The sequence below is a fragment of the Oryctolagus cuniculus genome, chromosome 3, assembly GCF_964237555.1.
Source record: "Oryctolagus cuniculus chromosome 3, mOryCun1.1, whole genome shotgun sequence".
Taxonomy (NCBI): Eukaryota; Metazoa; Chordata; class Mammalia; order Lagomorpha; family Leporidae; genus Oryctolagus; species Oryctolagus cuniculus.
In genome coordinates, this window is record NC_091434.1 from 71,651,562 (window position 1) to 71,664,246 (window position 12,685).

The 12,685-nt window shown below is 41.7% G+C and overlaps 1 protein-coding gene and 1 pseudogene across 1 annotated transcript in view; both read left to right on the forward strand.

Annotated features, from left to right (window-relative positions):
- The window catches only part of LRP2 (LDL receptor related protein 2), a 302,615-nt gene that overhangs the window by 1,294 nt on the left and 288,636 nt on the right, over window positions 1-12,685 (forward strand). The gene's annotated exons all lie outside the window — the stretch shown is intronic.
- On the forward strand, window positions 301-4,184 carry LOC127491749 (ribosomal biogenesis factor-like; annotated as a pseudogene).

The window sequence follows — 12,685 nt, forward strand, 5'->3', positions numbered from 1 at the left end:
AGAATTCTATCATGTGCTCCATATCCAGGACTGATCTGACTTTCTTATCATTTGTGTCTTCGCCTTCCCCTTTTCCACCTGCTCTTCTCTTTTCTACTTTCCAGGGAGACTTCATTTCCAACACTTCTGTTTAACTTTTAAACTTTATATTCATAGATTTTAAATCTCCAAGAGTTCTTTCTTGTTCTTCTATTATGTCTTTCTTACCACTATTATTTTTGTTTTCCCCCTGCAGGTCATACCTTCTCTTGTTTATCTAAGGTTATTTGTCAGGTTTTTTTTTTTTTTCTTTCTTCTGCCGTTCTCTGAATATTTGAAATTTAGAAATTCCTTCCTTTCTTTTCATATTGTTTTTGTTCTCTCTCTTCCATGAAATATCTGCTAAATCTTGAGCATTTGTGCATATTTAAGGGTGGAACCCTAAAACAGTTGGTTTTAAATCTGTGTGTAGCTACTTTGTCTATGAGGTCTTCCAGGGTTCCTCTGACCTATGTGCTTTTAGCCTTTTAATCCCCCAAATACTCGGAATCCCTCATGGCATTCCCATTCTGCTTTATGTCACAGTTACTTCGAAACCACCCTTATAAATGTAAACTCTCCTTGTGAGATATGGACTCATTCCCCAGGGCTAAATCACGTTAAACCCTGGAGCGCTTTGTATTTCTTTCATTTCACTGTCAATGCTGCACAGCAGTTTTGGTTAATCAGGAACACGGTTGAAATTCCTGGATTATCCTTGCTTAATCTGACAAAAACAGCCATAGAGTAGTTTGGTAAACTTATGAAATGGTGGCTATAGGTATTTTCTTTTTGCTGTTTTCATGGATTTGGGGCAGGGTAGCTATCCTCCAAGGCACTGGGCTCCTCTGTCACAAGAACATAAGAATCTTAAAGTGTTCAGGTCCTTCCAGGATTGGGGAGCAGCAAATGATACTCTGAAAAGGCACAAAAGCAGGCCTGATGAAACCAGAGTGATTTTCATGCATCCATGTTATCAAAGAGGGATATAGAACAAGTTCCTTTCAACCCAAACAAAAATATGATCAAAAAATATTTTTTCTAAGGAAGGTAATAAGTGGGCATTTGGGGAGTGAACCTCTCTCTGACTCTGTACCTCTGCCTTTCAAATAAAATTAACAATTTAAAAATTACTAGTTTTTAAAAATTATTATTTTTTTGAAAGGGAAAGAGAAAGATAGACAGAGATAGATATCTTCCATCTGCTGGTTCAGTGGCCAGAACTCAATTTGAGCTTTCCATGTGGACAACAGGGACCCAACTACTTGAGCAGCACCTGCTGTCTGCAGGGAACATTTTTTTTAAAGGTTAATTAATTTATTTGAAAGGCAGAGTTACAGAGAGAGAGAGAGAGAGAGAGATATCTTCCATCCACTAGCTCACTCCCCAGACCACAATGGCTGGAGCTGAGCCAATCCAAAGACAGGAGTCAGGAGTTTCTTCTGGGCCTCCCACATATGTGCAGGGGCCCAAGAACTTGGGTCACTTTCTGCCCGGCGCTAGCTCCCGCAGAGAACACTTTAGCAGGAAGCTGAATGAGAAGTGGAGCCAGGACTTGAGCCCAGGCACTCTGATATGTGGGATGTGGTGTACCAGGAGGCAACTTAACTGCTGCCCCAAACACCTGCCCCTAAATAAATGCATTTCTCAAAAAGAAAATAATTATTTTAGTACTAATGTGTTATGTGTTTTATTTTTCTCTTATAAGTTATAAAAAGCATTTACCATGAAACATTGCTAAATGTTTCTGGAAAGAGAATTAAGATAAGCTTAATTTATGTTGCTGATGTTAAAGTGAACAATTTCAAGATTTACCTCCCTTTGCAAGCCAAAATAAAATAAAGTGACAATTTTCTCCAATCTTAGCCCAACCAAAACTTACTTGCTTAATGAAATCTATAAAAAGTATTGTGTGTAGGGAAGTACATGTATGTGCTTGTATGTGCACTTGGCTAAATGAAGTGAAAGTGAAAGAGGGATGGAAAGCAGAGAGCTTGGTCTCAGAGACACCTTATTTTTTTGTGCCAGATAACTCAAAACTGGGGAGAGATGACAAAAAAAAATACAGTGCACTTAGGATATCATTGTATGCGTTCAAATGATGATGAGGGGAACTTCCTGGACTGTGTGTGTGTGTGTGTGTGTGTGTGCGCGCGTGCGCGTGGATGGCATCCCCTGGAGCTCCAGCTGCAGCACATAGGTATTGAAGATAATGACCAAGAACAAATTAAGAGAGCAGAAGCCCAGGAATGTGTTTCTTAAAGCTAGCCAAAAAATACTTTAAGGCTAAAAACAAAGCAAAACCGGTTACTACTGATCTTAAAGAAGATAAACATTGTGCATGATGACAAGGTTAACAGAGTGAGTAACGCTTTTATAAATAAACAGAAGGAGCTTGCACACCTCTACAGGAACCTCTGGAACCTCTGCAGGAAGAGCTGACTCCTCTGCAGTGTCATGAAAACAAACCTGCTCATGTAGATGAGCTTACAAAATTAATGGTTCAGTGGTAATACAGTGGTGATGCAATGGCATTCCCAAAAAAGATCAATAAATTAAATGTTTTATAAAAAAAAAAAAGTGATGGCGAAGGATGGCTTGGAGAGTTTAGAAGTTCACTACAATTTCTTTGACACTCTTCCCTTCAAGAGAGGGGGCCTATATCCCTTCTCTTTGGATCTCAACTGGCTAATGACTCACTTAATAGGCAATAGAAAGCCGCAGAAGTGATGCTGTGTGACATCTAAGGGGAGGTCAAAAAGATGTAGATTCAGTGCTCAGTCCTGGCCAGTAGCCAGCATTATTTGCCAGACATGTGAGTGCAGACACCTCCAGTGCTTCCAGGCCCTCCCTGCCATAGACTCATTCCCAGTCACTTGAGTCTTCCCACCTGAGATCCCAAATATTGAGGGGCGGAGATGCACCGTTTTTTTCTGCGTTCTGTTGAAGTACCTGATCCACGCAATCCAAGAGAAGAGTAAAAGGGTTGTTTTAAGTTGCTAAGTTTTGAGGTAATTTGCTACATGGCAATAAATTGGACTACGGAACTCCACTTTCCAGATTCCAGGGAAGGGAAGCTGCATGGGGAGAATGATTATACTGAGTAGGAGTAAACTTTCTAGAAGCACAGGTAGGCCAGGAGCAAGTCTCCATGTGACAGTCAGTTTTTCTGATACCACCTTGGCAATTAATTCACTCTTGTGGTGTATTACTGTAACAGGCATCTATGAGAATGTGAAAGGGGCCATTGCTGTGGCATAGTGGGTAAAGCTGCCACCTGCAGTGCTGGCACCCCATATGGGCACTGGTTTGAGACCAGCTGCTCCACTTTTTTTTTTTTTTTTGACAGGCAGAGTGGACAGTGAGAGAGAGAGAGACAGAGAGAAAGGTCTTCCTTTGCCGTTGGTTCACCCTCCAATGGCCGCCGCGGCCGGCGCGCTGCGGCCGGCATACCGCGCTGATCCGAAGGCAGGAGCCAGGTGCTTCTCCTGGTCTCCCATGGGGTGCAGGGCCCAAGCACTTGGGCCATCCTCCACTGCACTCCCGGGCCACAGCAGAGAGCTGGACTGGAAGAGGGGCAACCGGGACAGAATCCGGTGCCCTGACCGGGACTAGAACCCGGTGTGCCGGCGCTGCAAGGTGGAGGATTAGCCTATTGAGCCGCGGTGCTGGCCTGCTCCACTTCTGATCCAGCTCCCTGATAATGCATCTGGGAAGGCAGCAGAAGATGGCTGAAATGTTTGGGCCCCTGCATCCACATGGGAGACCGAGAAGAAGCTCTGGGCTCCTGGGTTTGGATCAGCCCAGCTCTAGCCATTGTGGCCATTTGGGGAGTGAACTAGTGAATGGAAGATTCTCTCTCTGTCTCTCTGGCTCTGTCTGTCACTGTTTCTCTCTCTCTGTGACTCTGCCTTTCAAATAAATAAATCTTAAAAAAAATGCAAAAGAAGGGGCCAGTGTTGTGGTGTAGTGGATAAAACCTCTACCTGTGATGCCAGCATTCCCTATAGGTGTCTGTTCAAGTCCTGGCTACTCCATTTCTGATCCAGCTCTCTGCTAATGTCCTGGGAAAAGCAGCAGAAGTTGGCAAAAGTGTTTGGGCCCCTGCTGCCCATATGAGAGACCTGGAAGAAGCTCCTGGCTCCTGGCTTTAGCCTTGCTCAGCGCTGGCCATTGCAGCTCCAAGGGGAGTAAATGAACCCATGGAGGATCTCTTGCTCTGTCTTTACCTCTCTCTGCGTAACTCTTTAAAATAAATAAATCTTTAAATTTATTTATATAAATTTACTGATATAATTTATTTTATAAGTGAAAAAGAATGAAAATACTAATATCCTCGTCTGTGTTCAGTCATTCATGACTTTTTCCAGTTTCCATAGAATATTGCTGGGGAGGGGCTGGTGTTGTGGCACAGCAGGTTCAGCTGCCACCTGCAATGCTGGCATCCCATATGGGTGCCAGTTCAAGTCCCAGCTGCTCTATTGCTGACTTGGCTCCCTGCTAATGTGCCTGGAAAAGCAGCAGAATATAGCCCAAGTGATTGGTCTCCCTGCCACCCCCATGAGAGACCTGGTTTGAGTTCCAAGTTCCTGGTTTTGGCTTGACCCAGCCCTGGCCATTGTGGCCATTTGAGGAGTAAACAAGAGATGAAACATTTCCCTGTCTCTTCATCTCTGTCACTCTGCTTTTTAAATAAACAAATAAATTTTTTTAAAACTTTTATTTAATGAATATAAATTTCCAAAGTACAGCTTATGGGTTACAATGGCTTCCCCCACATACCGTCCCTCCCACCCACTACCCTCCCCTTTCCCACTCCCTCTCCCCTTCCATTCACATCAAGATTCATTTTCAATTCTCTTAATATACAGAAGATCAGTTTAGTATACATTAAGTAAAGATTTCAACAGTTTGCTCCCACACAGAAACATAAAGTGAAAAATAATAGATGATTTTTTAAATGATGATGAAATCAGATCAGACCTATTGTCATGTTTAATCCCAGTGAGAGTCAAGTTGGGAACTGATAAATTTTTTTTTTACAGAAGATCAGTTTAGTATGCATTAAGTAAAGATTTCAACAGTTTGCACCCCCATAGAAACACAAAGTGAAATATACTGTTTGAGTACTCGTTATAGCATTAAATCTCAATGTACAGCACACTAAGGACAGAGATCCTACATGAGGAGTAAGTGCACAGTGACTCCTGTTGTTGACTTAACAAATTGACACTCTTGTTTATGGCATCAGTAATCACCCTAGGCTCTTGTCATGAGCTGCCAAGGCTATGGAAGCCTTTTGAGTTCACCGACTCTGATCATATTTAGACAAGGCCATGGTCAAAGTGGAAGTTCTCTCCTCCCTTCAGAGAAAGGTACCTCCTTCTTTGATGACCCATTCTTTCCACTGGGATCTCACTCGTGGAGATCTTTCATTTAGGTTTTTTTTTTTTTCCCCCCAGAGTGTCTTGGCTTTCCATGCCTGAAATACTCTCATGGGCATTTCAGCCGGATCCGCATGCCTTAAGGGCTGATTATGAGGCCAGAGTGCTGTTTAGGACATTTGCCTTTCTATGGGTCTGCTGTGTATCTTGCTTCCCATGTTGGATCATTCTCTCCCTTTTTTATTCTATCAGCTAGTATTTGCAGACACTATTCTTGTTTATGTGATCCCTTTGGTTCTTAGTCCTATCATTATGATCAATTGTGAACAGAAATTGATCACTGGGACTAGTGAGATGGCATTGGTACATGCCACCTTGATGGGATTGAATTTGAATCCCCTGGTATGTTTCTAACTCTACCGTTTGAGGTAAGTCAGCTTGAGCATGTCCCGAATTGCACATCTCTTCCCTCTCTTATTCCCACTCTTATATTTAACAGCGATCACTTTTCCGTTAAGTTTCAGCACTTAAGAAGAATTGTGTATTGATTACAGTATTCAACCAAAAGTATTAAGTAGAACAAACAAAAAAATACTAAGAGGGATAATATATTAAGCTGCTCATCAACAGTCAGGGTGAGGGCTGATCAAGTCACCGTTTCTCATAGTGTTCATTTCACTTTAACAGGTTTCCTTTTTGGTGCTCAGTTAGTTGTCACCTATCAAGGAGAACAAGTGGTATTTGTCCCTTTGGGATTGGCTTATTTCACTCAACATAATGTTTTCCAAATTCCTAACAGGGATCACTTTTCAGTTAAAATTTAAACACCTAAGAATAATTGTGTGTTAATTACAGAGTTCAACCAATGGTACTAGAACAAAAAAAAATACTAAAATGGATAAAGTATTACATTGTACATCAACCATCAGGACAAGAGCTGATCAAGTCACTGTTTCTCATAGTGTCCATTTCACTTCAACAAGTTTCCCCTTTGGTGCTCAGTTAGTTGTCGCTGATCAGGGAGAACATATGATATTTGTCCCTTTGAGACTGGCTTAATTCACTCAGCCTGATGTTTTCCAAATTCCTCCATCTTGTTGCAAATGACTGGGTTTCGTTGTTTTTGACTGCTGTATAGTATTCTATAGAGCACATGTCTCATAATTTCTTTATCCAGTCTACTGTTGATGGGCATTTGGGTTGGTTCCAGGTCTTAGCTATTGTAAATTGAGCTGCAATAAACATTAATGTGCAGACTGCTTTTTAGTCTGCCAATTTAATTTCCTATGGGTAAATTCCAAGGAGTGGGATGGCTGGGTTGAATGGTAGGGTTATATTCAGGTTTCTGAGGGATCTCCAGACTGACTTCCATAGTGGCTTAACCAGTTTGCATTCCCACCAACAGTGGGTTAGTGTCCCTTTTTCCCCACATCCTCTCCAGCATCTATTGTTGGTAGATTTCTGAATGTGAGCCATTCTAACTGGGGTGAGGTGGAACCTCATTGTGGTTTTGATTTGCATTTCCCTGATTACTAGTGATTTTGAACATTTTTTCATGTGTCTGTTGGCCATTTGGATGTCCTCTTTTGAAAAATGTCTATTGAGGTCCTTGGCCCATCTCTTAAGTGGGTTGTTTGTTTTGATGTTGTGGAGTTTCTTGATTTCTTTGTAGATTCTGGTTATCAACCCTTTATCAGTTGCATAGTTTGCAAATATATTTTCCCATTCTGTCAGTTGTCTCTTTACTTTCCTGACTGTTTCTTTTGCAGTACAGAAACTTCTCAATTTGATGCAATCCCAAATGTTAATTTTAGCTTTGACTGCCTGTGCTTCTGGGGTGTTTTCCAAGAAGTCATTGCCGGTACCTATATCTTGCAGGGTTTTTCGAATGCTCTCTAATAATTTGATGGTGTCAGGTCGTAGATTTAAGTCTTTAATCCATGTTGAGTGAATTTTTGTGTAAGGTGAAAGGTAGGGGTCTTGCTTCATGCTTCTGCACGTGGAAATCCAATTTTCCCAGCACCATTTATTGAATAGACTGTCCTTACTCCAGGGATTGGTTTTGGATCCTTGATCAAATATGAGTTGGCTGTAGATGTTTGAATTAATTTCTGGTGTTTCAATTCTGTTCCATTGGTCTATCCATCTGTTTCTGTACCAGTACCATGCTGTTTTGATTACAACTGCCCTGTAGTATGTCCTGAAATCTGGTATTGTGATGCCTCCGGCTTTGTTTTTGTTGTACAAGATTGCTTTAGCTATTCGAGGTCTCCTGTATCTCCATATAAATTTCAGCACCATTTTTTCCAGATCTGAGAAGAAGGTCTTCGGTATCTTGATTGGTATTGCATTGAATCTGTACATTGCTTTTGGGAGAATGGACATTTTGATGATATTGATTCTTCCAATCCATGAGCATGGAAGATTTTTCCATTTCTTGGTATCCTCTTCTATTTCTTTCTTTAAGGTTTTGTAATTTTCATCGTAGAGATCTTTAACATCCTTGGTTAAGTTTATTCCAAGGTATTTGATTGTTTTTGTAGCTATTGTGAATGGGATTGATCTTAGAAGTTCTTCCTCAGCCACGGCATTGTCTGTGTATACAAAGGCTGTTGATTTTTGTGCATTGATTTTATACCCTGCTACTTTGCCAAACTCTTCTATGAGTTCCAATAGTCTCTTAGTAGAGTTCTTTGGGTCCCCTAAATAAAGAATCATATCATCTGCAAAGAGGGATAGTTTGAGTTCTTCCTTCCCAATTTGTATCCCTTTAATTTCTTTTTCTTGCCTAATAGCTCTGGCTAGAACTTCCAGAACTATATTGAATAGCAGTGGTGAGAGTGGGCATCCCTGTCTGGTACCAGATCTCAGTGGAAATGCTTCCAACTTTTCCCCATTCAATAGGATGTTGGCTGTGGGTTTTTCATAGATTGCTTTGATTGTATTGAGGAATGTTCCTTCCAAACCCAGTTTTCTTAGAGTTTTCATCATGAACGGGTGTTGTATTTTATCAAATGCTTTCTCAGCGTCTATTGAGATAATCATATGGTTTTTCTTCTGCAGTCTGTTAATGTGGTGTATCACATTGATTGTTTTGCGCACATTAAACCATCCCTGCATACCAGGGATAAATCCCACTTGGTCTGGGTGGATGATCTTTCTGATGTGTTGTTGCATTCTATTGGCGAGAATTTTATTGAGGATTTTTGCATCTATGTTCATCAGGGATATTTTTTCTGTAATTCTCTTTCAATGCTGCATCTTTTTCTGGCTTAGGAATTAAGGTGATGCTGGCTTCATAGAAAGAATTTGGGAGGACTCCCTCTTTTCGATTGTTCTGAATAGTTTGAGAAGAATTGGAGTCAGTTCTTCTTTAAATGTCTGGTAGAATTCAGCAGTGAATCCCTCTGGTCCTGGGCTTTTCTTTGTTGGGAGGGCCTTTATTACTGTTTCAATTTCTGTCTCAGTTATGGGTCTGTTTAGGTTTTCGATGTCTTCCTGGTTCAATTTAGGTAGGTTGCATGTGTCCAGGAATCTATCCATTTCTGATAGGTTTCCCTGTTTGCTGGCATACAAGTCCTTGTAGTAATTTCTAATGATTCTTTTTATTTCTGTGGTGTCTGTTGTTACATTTCCTTTTTCATCTCTGATTTTATTGATTTGGGTCTTTTCTCTTCTTTTTTTAGTTAGTTGGGCCAATGGGGTGTCAATTTTGTTTATTTTTTCAAAAAACCAGCTCCTCGTTTGGCTGATTTTTTGTAATGTTTTTTTGGATTCAATCCTGTTGATTTCTTCTCTGATTTTAATTACTTCTCTTCTCCTACTAGATTTGGGTCTGGTTTGCTGTAGGTTTTCTAGATCCGTGAGGTGAATTGAAAGCTCATCTATTTGGTGCCTTTCCAATTTCTTGATGTAGGCACCTATTGATATAAACTTTCCTCTTAACACTGCTTTTGCTGCGTCCCATAAGTTTTGGTATGTTGTGCTGTTATCCTCATTTACTTCCAGAAAATTTTTGATTTCTCTTTTAATTTCTTCTATGACGCATTGTTCATTCAGGAGCATGTTGTTCAATCTCCATGTGTTTGCGTATGCTCTAGGGATTCCTGAGTTGCTAATTTCCAACTTCATTCCTTTATGGTCTGAGAAGTTGCATGGTATGATTCTAATTCTTTTGAATTTGCTGAGACTTGCTTTATGTCCTAGTATGTGGTCAATCCTAGAGAAGGTTCCATGTACTGCTGAGAAGAATGTAAAATCTTTAGCTGTAGGATTGAAAGTTCTGTATATATCTGTTAGATCCATTTGGGCTATAGTGTCGTTTAAATCTACTGTATCCTTGTTGATCTTCTGTCCTGTTGATCTGTCTATTTCTGAGAGTGGAGTATTGAAGTCCCCCAGTACTATTGTATTGGGGTCTAAGTCTCCCTTTAAGTCCCTTAACAAATCTTTTAGATAAACTGGTGCCCTGTAGTTAGGTGCATATACATTGATAATTGTTATATCTTCCTGTTGAATTGATCCCTTAATCATTATATAGTGTCCCTCTTTGTCTCTCTTAACAGTGTTTGTGGTAAAGTTTATGTTGTCCGATATTAAGATGCTACGCCCGCTCTTTTTTCTTTTCTGTTGGCATGGTATATCTTTTTCTAGCCTTTTTTAAAAAAATATTACTGAGTGGCATAGTTCCCCTTTTCTAAAACTGTTGCTGGCATTTGAAGTGCAGGGCTTACAAAGCTGACATTAATTTATGATAGGAAAATTAATAAATGGAAACATGTCAAGCTTTATGAAGGCTGGTCTCACACAGAACTTGTATGTAAAACCCACTTACTTAGTAGCAAATGAAATAAATGCTCTTGTAGAAAGAGTTTTTAGGCCCTTAGACACCCTTAGTCAATCAGCATTTCCTGAGATACCCAGCAAGCAGCAAATCTTGTAAGTCAGAATTTTCTTTCAAGTTTACTTCAAGTGAATCATTCATTTTATTATCACTCTTGACTCTGCTTTCTTTGTTTTTTTTTGGCTGTGAATATTTTTACCTCTTGCTTCCATTGACACTACTTGCTTCCAGTGGTAATATCAGCTGGTTAAATTAGTCTCTATACATATTTCTTTTTTTTTATTATTTATTTGAAAGAGTTAACAGAGAGAGAGGTAGAGACAGAGAAAGAGAGAGGTTTTCCATCCACTGGTTCACTCTCTAAATGGCTGCAATGGCTGGAGCTATGCTGATCTGAAGCCAGGAGCTTCCTCTGGATCTCCCATGTGGGTACAGGGGTCTAAGCACCTGGGCCATCCTCCCTTGCTTTTCCAGGTGCATTAGCAGGTAGCTGGATCAGAAGTGGAGTAGCCAGGACCCATAGGCCAGCACTGCAGGCCAGGACTTTAACCCGCTGTACCACAGTGCCGGCCACAATGGCTGGAGCTGGGCCAATCCAAAGCTAGAAGCCAGGAGCTTCTTCCTGTGCAAGAGCCCAAGGTTTTGGGCCATCCTTCACTGATTTCCCAGGCACATTAACAGGGAGCTTGATTGTAAGTGGAGCAGCGCCCAAATGGGATGCCAGCATCACAGGTGGTGGCTTTACCCACTGTGCCACAGGAATGGTCCCACGTATAAACTTTTCTGATGTTGATGGGTGGGTGGGTGCATGAAGGATCTGACTTTTGACAGAGGGTTGTCAAATTGCTTATTCACTCTATAGATTTTCCCCTCTTGGCCAGAGAGTTGCTTTCCCTTTCCTGATTCCTGGAAGCCCCCTATTTTTCAGACCACTTTCGTATTACATATACATACTGTGCTCAAGGTAAATAATAATAAAGCTGAGTCAAAATTTATAATTTATAACAGATTATAAAATTTAACTTTCTTTTAAAAATGTTTATTTATTTTGATTTTATTTCAAAGACAGAGAAAGAGGGAGCGATCTTCCATCTGTTGGTTTACTCTCCAAATGTCTGCAATAACTAGATATGGGCTGGGCCAAAGTCAGAAACAAGGAACTCAGTTCAGGTATCCCATGTGGGTGGCAGGAACCTAAGTACTTGAGCCATCACCTGCTGCCTCCTAGGGTGTGCTTTAGCAGGAAGCTGGATCAGTAGCTGGGTGAAGACTTGGAGGTACTCCAGCATGCGATGTAAGAATCCCAAGCTGTATCTTTTTTTTTTTTTTTTTTGGTATCCAATGCATGTTCATTTATTTTACACTTACAAAAGAAATTGCCCACCCCTTTACCCCATCCCCCCAAAAACAGTCTCTTTTTACAAACATTTAAAAATTAAAACCAAATGAAGATAGACAAGTTAATTTCAGTACAATTATTTTTCAGTGTAGCTGTCATAATTAGAGTTTAAATTTCCTACAAGTGACCAATGTCCAAGTAACTTATAGGGAAATCCTGATTATTGACCAAAGGAAAATTCCGTATTACAAGTTAGCAAATTCTAGTGCAAAAATAGTCCGTGTGTTGGAACAGCATTCCTTTGACCTCGGTATCCGGTCAGTTTGCTGACTGCACAATACTTAACGATTCTGGATTCTCGCTCTCACAAATGGCTCATTTGTCATAGCTGAAGCAGCACAGCGCCCGCTGCGGCAGGGGCTGGCGTCCACCTCGGGGCTGCTAGAGACGGCAGGCCTGGGAGTGCCCCGCTGGCCCCACTTCTGCACAGGGGTGCCTGCGGGGAGGGGCGTGCTGCCCCCCTTCCGAGGCCACATCAGGCCCAGGACACAGGGCACGTCTCCTGCCAGTGTCTCCTCGTCCCCGTGGCCCGGCCAGGCAAGAGGTGGCCCTGGACATCGCTGCTGGCTAGCGTGCGGCCCCGCCCTGTGCGGCTACTTGTCCCTCAGGATGTCCAGCTGCTCCTGGCACTCAGTGAAGAGGCGTTGGAAGCGGAGGTTCTGCCCGATGACCGGCAGCAGCTCCTTCAGCAGCTCCCTCTTGCACAGGCCAGCGTTGTGGCACAGTAGCTTAATCCTCCACCTGCGGTGCTGGTATCCCATATGGGCACTAGTTCTTGTCCCAGCTGTTCCTCTTCCAATCCAGCTCTCTGCTATGCCATGGGAAAGCAGAAGATGGCCCGAGTCCTTGGGCCCCAGCACCCATGTGGGAGACCCAGAAGAAGCTCCTGGCTCCTGGTTTTGGAATGGCCCAGCTCCGGCTATTGTGGCCATTTGGGGAGTGACCCGGTGGATGGAAGACCTCTCTCTTTATCTCTCCCTCTCACTATCTATAACTCTACCTCTCAAATAATAAAATCTTTAAAAACAAAAAAACAAACAC